The sequence below is a fragment of the Bison bison genome, unplaced genomic scaffold, assembly GCF_000754665.1.
Source record: "Bison bison bison isolate TAMUID 2011002044 unplaced genomic scaffold, Bison_UMD1.0 scf7180017863325, whole genome shotgun sequence".
In the NCBI taxonomy this organism is placed as follows: domain Eukaryota; kingdom Metazoa; phylum Chordata; class Mammalia; order Artiodactyla; family Bovidae; genus Bison; species Bison bison.
The window spans coordinates 26,264-34,275 of NW_011493897.1; the positions used below are offsets into that span (position 1 = coordinate 26,264).

Here is an 8,012-nt window from a genome sequence, read left to right on the forward strand (position 1 = left end):
ACAAACCAACCAACAAGTTAACCATACTCTTCAAGCAAACATGTCATCTTTCTAGCCCTTATTTTAGTCATTAACTTCTTTTTCAGAATCTTCATTTCTTGTATTCTATATGGTGAGTGAAGGAAAAGCTTGGTCCCTGGGATATCATGAGAATGAAGTAGGAAGAACCTGCGCAGTGAATACGCACACTGAGTATCACTTTGAGATGTAACTCTGAATCTGTTTGGCTGGAGAATACTTGAGAGTCCCTTGGACAGCAAGGAAATCAAATCAGTCAATCCTAAAGGAAATCAACCCTGAATATTCATTGGAAGGACTGATGCTGAAGCTGAAGTTCCAACACTTTGGCCACCTGATGTGAAGAGCTGACTCACTGGAAAAGGCCACCATGCTGGTAAAGACTGGGGGCAGGAGGAGAAGGAGACCGCACAGGTTGCCATGGTTGGATGGCATCAATGGACATGAGTTTGAGAAAACTCTGGGAGATAGTGAAGGACTGGGAAGTCTGGCCTGTTGCAGTCAATGAGGTCGCAAAGCCTCGGACATGACTGAGCAACTGAACAACAAATACACATGACACATACATATGCTTTTACTTTATACATGGTGGTGATTTGGTCACCAAGTCGTGTCTGACTTTTGCGAGTCCATGGACTGTAGCCTGCTTGGCTCCTCCGACAATGAAATTCTCCAGGCAAGAATACTGGAGTGGGTTGCCATTTCCTTCTCCAGGGGATCTTCCTGACCCAGGAATGGAACCCAGGTCTCCTGCATTGAAGCACTGAAGGCAGATTTTTTTACCGACTGAGCTACGAGGGAAGTTTTTTTTTTTTTTTTTTTGAATACTTGTATATATATACATGGATACACTGTTTTACAGCTTCTTTATTACTTAAAGTCTTTTTGCATCACCATAACACACAATCTCAGAATTCCTGTTCTCCGCGTGTGAACCAGGACAAAAAGTTAGAATTTGAAGAGACTGGCAAAATTCGCGGTATCTCACCTAAGTGACAAGATGTTTCTTAGCATGGGATTGGTAGGGTCCACAAGGCGGCGGAAATAATGATGTCACTTCCCCTTCATTAGCCGACCCTCCATTGGTCATATTGGCAGTGGTGGGAGGGGAGATGAGGGCCGGGCGTGGGTTGGAGGGGAGGCGTGGCCTTAGAGGTCGTGAATGGGTTTGGATTATGTAAATCTTGCAGCGAAGTGGTACAGTGCCAGGCGAGCCACTTCCGAGTTATGGAAGTTTTTCTGTGATTTTGTTGGATTTTTTAGAAGAATTGTTTGGAGGGCCTCAGAGGCATGGAAAAGAGGTGGTGAGGAGGGTAGCGGAAGGGATGTGGGGAAATGGCAAAATGAGCATGTGTACACAGTGAACGTGTCTAAGGCTGTGTGGGGGCGGGGGTGGGGAGGCAGGCGAAAGATCAACTCATACTTATCTGGCAGAGGGGATACTATAATCTTGAAAGTGGGTCTCCCAGAGCAAGGCATATTCTTTGCACTTTGGGATTGTTGACCTCTATGATTTCCTCAAATGTGGGAAACCACACTGTAGTAACTTGTGGTAGTAGGGGGCAGCATGTGCGTTCTGCTTCCGTAACTAGTGATAAAAATGCAGTTTGTGACATGATGGTAAAAACTTACTTGGCCTCTCTATTTTCCCAATTATTAACTGGTTCTTTTTCTATTTTTGGCATTCTTTGACAGTGCCAGGCCTCTGTCAGTTCAGATCAGTCGCTCAGTTGTACCGGATTCTTTGAATTAGGCCTTATCCTGCTCAATTTATCCTTTTACATACCTTCTATCAGTTCAGTTAAGTCGCTCGGTTGTGTCTGAATCTTTGCGACCCGGTGGACTGCAGCACCGTCTGCAGGATGGCTTTCCTGTCCATCACCAATTTCTGGAGCTTGCTCAAACTCATGCCCATCAAGTTGGTGATGCCATCCAACCATCTCATGCTCTGTCATCCCTTTCTCCTCCTGCCTTCAATCTTTCCCAGCGTCAGGGTCTTTCCATTGAGTCAGTTCTCTGCATCAGGTGGCCAAAGCATTGGAGCATCAGCTTCAACATCGGTCCTTCCAATGAATATTCAGGACTGATTTTCTTTAGGATGGACTGGTTTGATCTCCTTGAAGTCCCAGTGAAGTTGCTCAGTTCTCCCGCGTGGTAGGCAGAGGCTTTACTGTCTGAGCCACCAGGGAAGATCCAAAATCTAGGCCTTAGAGGGGGCACCCGGATTTGAACCAGGGACCTCTTGATCTGCAGTCAAATGCTCTACCACTGAGCCGTACCCCCGTACAGTCCAGTGAACTCTCAAAAGTCTTCTCCAGCACCAGAGTTCAAAAGCATCAATTCTTTGGTGCTCAGCTCTCTTTATAGTTCAAATGTCACATCCATACCTGACTACTGGAAAAACCATAGAGGGGCTTTTGACTAGATGGACCTTTGTTGGCAAAGTAATGTCTCTGCCTTTTATATGCTGTCTAGATTTGTTATAGTTTTTCTTCCAAGGATCATGCATCTTTGAATTTCATGACTGCAGACACCATCTGAAGTGATTTTGGAGACCTAAAAATAAAGTCTGTCACAGTTTCCATTGTTTCTCCATCTATTTGCCATGAAGTGATGGGACCAAGTGCCATGAGCTTAGTTTTCTGAATGTTGAGTTTTAGGCCAAATTTTTCACTTTCATCAAGAGGCTCTTTAGTTCCTCTTTGCTATCTGCCCTAAGGGTGGTGTCATCTGCCTATCTGAAGTTATTGATATTTCTCCCAGCAATCTTGATTCCAGCTTGTGCTTCATCCAGCCTGTCATTTAGCATGATGTAATCTGCATATAAGTTAAATAAGCAGGGTGACAATCAGCCTTGATGTACTCCTTTCACAATTTGGAACAAGTCTGTTGTTTCAGGCACAGTTCTAACTGTTGCTTACTGACCTGCCTATAGATTTCTCAGGAGGGAGGTCAGGTTGTCTGGTATTCCCATCTCCTGAAGAATTTTCCACAGTTTGTTGTGATCCACACAGTCAAAGACTTTGGTGTAGTCAATAAAGCAGAAGTAGATGTTTTTCTGGAACTCTCTTGCTTTTTTGATGATCCAATGGATGTTGGCAATATGATCTCTGGTTTCTCCACTTTTCTAAATCCAGCTTGAACATCTGGAATTTCACAGTTCACATTCTGTTGAAGCCTGGCTTGGAGAATTTTGAGCCTTACTTTGCTATCATGTGAGATAAGTGCAATTGTGCAACAGACCAATCTAGAGAGCATATTAAAAAGCAGAGATACTACTTTGCCAACAAAGGTCTGTCTAGTCAAAGCTATGGCTTTTCCAGTAGTCATGTATGGATGTGACCATAAAGAAAGCTGAGTGCCGAAGAATCGATGCTTTTGAACTGTGGTGTTGGAGAAGACTCTTGAGAGTCCCTTGGGCTGCAAAAAGATCAAACCAGTCAATCCTAAAGGAAATCAGTCCTGAATATTCATCAGAAGGACTGATGCTGAAGCTGATGCTCCAATACTGTGGCCACCTGATGCGAAGAACTGACTCATTTGAAAAGAACCTGATGCTGGGAAAGATTGAAGGCAGAAGAAGGGGACGATAGAGGATGAGATGGCTGGATGACATCACCGACTCTATGGATCTGAGTTTGTGCAATCTCCGGGAGTTGGTGATGGACAGGGAAGCCTTGCATGCTACAGTCCATGGGGTCGAAAAGAGTTGGACTCGAATTGACTGTACCCTGCCATTATACAGCATTCGGTTGTTGACTCTGGTAGTTATTGGAAATTTTTCTATGTATAGGAGCGCAAAGAGTGTGGAAAGTGGAGAACGTGAGCCCAAGAGAAGCTGGAGTTGTCTTGTGTAGAAGGTCAGGAGAAGGCTTGAAGGGTCGTGGGCTCCGCGTTGTTTCGTCGGACCCCAAGCTCACTAGGGCTCGGTGTCCACAGCCTGGCGTGCCCGACAACAAGACTCAATGTCTCTGGTGCCGGCGAGGCTGGACCAAGATAGAGACATTTGAATCACTTTTCCACAGCAGTTGGAAGGGACGGGGAAATCCATTCGGATTCCAGGACATTACAATAAAACCTTGCAGCAGCTGGTCTCTGTGGTGCAATCGGTTAGCGCGTTCAGCTGTTAACTGAAAGGTTGGTGGTTTGAGCCCACCCAGGGACGGATTGGCTTGGACTCCAGCGATGTTATTAACTATTGTTTTTATGCATCTGCAGCGCCTGAAATCTCCACCTACTTCACCTCAGCATGTTCTTTCCTCCCTTCCGGTTTTTATCTGGTGTCCCTGGTCTCTCTGGACGCCTGCCCACACGAGTTCATCTGCCTTGTACATTCCAGGGCAGCTGCCAAAGGATGAAGGCACACGCACACAGGTGGGAATTGGGCGGAATCCCTTACTCAAGATGGGACATCGCAAATTAGGCTCTATGTCACCACCTGGGCTGGCACCCCACTGCCATGGGATCTCACCGACACCTCCACCCTTTCATTTGGGACTGTCACTTTCTTTTTTCTCTTTCTTTTTTTGTTTTCTTTTCTTCCCCACCACAAGTACCATCATCCAGTTTCAGAGCACTCCTTTCATCTTCATTTCCCTTCAGTTCAGCTGTAGATAATCCCCTTTCTTTCCTCTAGCCCCAATTAATGTTAATCTGCCTTCAGCCTCCATGAATGTCTTTTCGATACTTCAGATAAATCGAATAAATCAATATATAGTGCTTTCTGACAGGTTTCTTTCACTTAGTGCAATGTTTTTGAGGTTTATCCAGGCTCTGGCTTAAGTTTGCTTCTTATTACTGAGAATTTCATTGTGTAAATATACCACATTTCATGTACCAGCTGATGGGCATTTGAACTGTTTCCACTGTTTGTTTGTTTTTTTTTTGCTATTATAAATGCTGCTACAAATATTTGTATAATCTCATCTGCACCTATTTCATTTTTTTTTCATTTCTCTTGAATAGATTTATAGAAGTGAAATTGCTGAGTTTATAGTAAGCTTGTTTGTAGTAATACTTCCTAAGGCCAACTTGACTTCACACTCCAGGATGTCTGGCTGTGGGTGAGTGAGCACACTACTGTCGTTATCTGGGTCATTAAGACATTTTTCATATAGTTCTTCTGTGAATTCTTGCCACCTTTTCTTAATCTCTTCTGCTTCTGTTAGGTTCAGGCTGTCTCTCTACTTTATTGTGCCCATCTTTGCATGAAATATTCTCTTGGTAGCTCTAATTTTCTTGAAGAGATCTCTAGTCTTTCTGATTCTATCGTTTTACTCTATTTCTTTGCACTGTTCACTTAATCATAATATTGCCTGAATTGCCTGGCCCAGTATCAATGAAGTGTAACTGTTATTATGACATTTTTAATGAAGGAATGTGATACGTATTTCTTTCTCCCACAAAATGTCAGGGCACACAGACACCAAAAATCAAATTTCTTAAATATCTTTGTTGGATCTCACATACCAGTATCATTAAGAAGGGGAGGAGGAAGATGGTGTGGGGTAAGGGGGAAGATTAACTTTTAAAAATGTTTATCTCCATTTCAAGTGGATGTGCTCTTATGCCATTCACAGACCTTTTTAAATATCAGTTTTAACTTTTTCAAAAGTCACTGTTGGTCAAAGTCAAACCAGGCTAATCAGTGTACAAATTGATTGGCAGAACATCGATTAAATATTCAATAGCCTTTATAACCACATATATGCTAATGTGTCTTCTAAAGTCACTGTTGCAGGTATCATTATCAACTCCAAAAGCCCAAAGCCATATTTCCCTGATACCTTGTGGTCACTGTCATCACCTTTAGTCAGTGTATCCTATAAACTGAAGGTCTCTGTATTATTACATGATCTTAGAGGCAGAGATGTATGTCCAATTGGTTTCAGTGCAGGAAGAGACCCTGTTTTTCTGTGAAACAATGGAGCTGAAGAGCACTCTATGTTCCCAATAAGCCATATCAAATTTTTTTTTCCTCAAGAATTGCTGATTATTCTATTGTGGTAACATTTTTATACAGACTATATACTACTTTGTGTGCATGATAAGTCGCTTCAGTCACATCCAACTCTTTGTGATGCTATGGACTGTAGCCCACCAGGCTTCTCTGTCCATAGGATTCTCCAGTCAAGAATACTGGAATGGGTTGCCATATCCTTCTCCAGGGGATCTTCCTGACCCAGGGATTGAACCCACGTCTCCTGCATTGGCAGGTAGTTTCTTTACCACCAGTGCCACCTGGGACTATATACTACTTTGAGTCCTAGTAAGAGAATGGTTTCCATGATACAAGAAACTAGAAGCTAAAACATCATTCTGAAAACTAGCTTTTCCCCACTGAGCAAGTTCTCCCTAGGACTCCAGAAGTTTTTAATAAGCTTGGTGCTTAGTTGCTTACTGTATGGTATATGGGATTAAGGCTATTTTTTCACAGCACTTCAGATAAATTATTGCAATGTGACTTTAAGTCACATAAACCTAACTTTTATTAGGTTTCAATTTTTGAAGTTTAGGAAGAAGTTGGATGACAATTGCTTTTCTGATGTATTCTCGAGTTTCCTCACATAGCAGTGTCATCCCTCAGTTTGTATGGGGGGTTGTGAGGGAGGTGGAGCCCCAATGTTGAAAAGCAACCTGCACATTCCTTCCTTCACTTAGTCATGAATGCTTAGTGGAGCACTTGGTCATTGTGGCCATTTTCAACCTTGTGAAACCACCAGCCTAGCCAATCCCAGCAGAGTTATAGTGGCACACATATCAGGGGAATTTCCTATGGTTTGAACTTACAAACTAATAGGGTAGGATGTAGGTTAGAAGAAGACTGTCTTTCCCAGAGTAATCCATAAGCTCATTCACCTGTTACTTGAATCGTTGGTGGTCCGAGCCCCAAAATGATACTATCCTTGTGAGTTTTTGTTTTTTGACAGATCTCAGGTATTTTCATGTTATGTTTGTGATGCACAGTCTCTGTTAACTACTTCTCTGATCCTCAACCTCTCTCTTTCAATCAGATATGGAAAAATCTTGCTTACACTCCTAAAGGCTCACATTAATTACTAAAGGGTTTGGTGGAAAGAATTATTTTTTAGAAGGGTAAAAATAAGTTCTGGAGTTCCAAGCTCACTGACAATATAACCTTTCTGCCTGAGGCTGAGTCTCTGCAGCTGCTCATTCCTGGAAAGCTGGCGTCAATTCCCTGAAGCCAAATACCAGGGACACATCTCTCATTGAACAGCTTAGGTGTTTTGTTTTTTTTTTTAATTCCTTGAAGCCAGAAGAACACACTTCATGGTCTAAGTAAGACAGTGGTAACAAGGCTCTATTATAAGATTTGGGCTTTGGCTGGGTGATAGGGGGAGGATGGGAGGAAGCAGGGTGTGTTCCATATTGAGGACTGTTAGCTCCAGCAACTCTATGATTGAACTAAAGAAGTAACATCATTTTGTTATGACGAGGATGTTTGGGATTTTGTAGTGCAAACATATCACAGTTGCTTGATGGATGCTGTTTCCTGCTGGGTTCATACATTGTTCAGGATTTTGAGAGTGAGGGATTGATTCATGGAAAAGATTTGATGTTGGGTTAATTTGACTTCCCTTGGCAAGACAGCCAGGCTGCTGCCAACTGGGAACTCACTCATCCTGAAGAGTGAGTCTCCATGATTGAGCTTGAACAAAATAAAAATTCGAAAACTGATACTTAAGTTTAAATGTTCATTCAGTTCAGTTCAGTCACTCAGTCATGTCCGACTCTTTGGAACCCTATAGAGTGCAGCACGCCATTCTTCCCTGTCCATCAACAACTCCCAGAGTTTGCTCAAACTCATGTCCATTGAGTCAGCAATGCTACCCAACCATCTAATTCTCTGTCATCCCCTTCTCCTCCTGCCTTCAATCTTTCCCAGCATCAGGGTCTTTTCCTATGAGTCAGTTCTTCACATCAGGTGGCCGAAGTATTGGAGCTTCAGCTTCAGCATCAGTCCTTCCATGACT

The 8,012-nt window shown here is 42.9% G+C and overlaps 2 non-coding genes across 2 annotated transcripts; one reads left to right on the plus strand and one right to left on the minus strand.

Moving 5' to 3' along the window:
- Nucleotides 1-2,229: 2,229 nt before the first annotated feature.
- Nucleotides 2,230-2,301, minus strand: TRNAC-GCA. The gene has a single exon. It is a non-coding gene; the product is annotated as a tRNA-Cys (tRNA).
- Nucleotides 2,302-4,109: 1,808 nt separating this feature from the next.
- On the plus strand, nt 4,110-4,183 carry TRNAN-GUU. The gene has a single exon. It is a non-coding gene; the product is annotated as a tRNA-Asn (tRNA).
- The last annotated feature ends 3,829 nt before the right edge of the window (nt 4,184-8,012 follow it).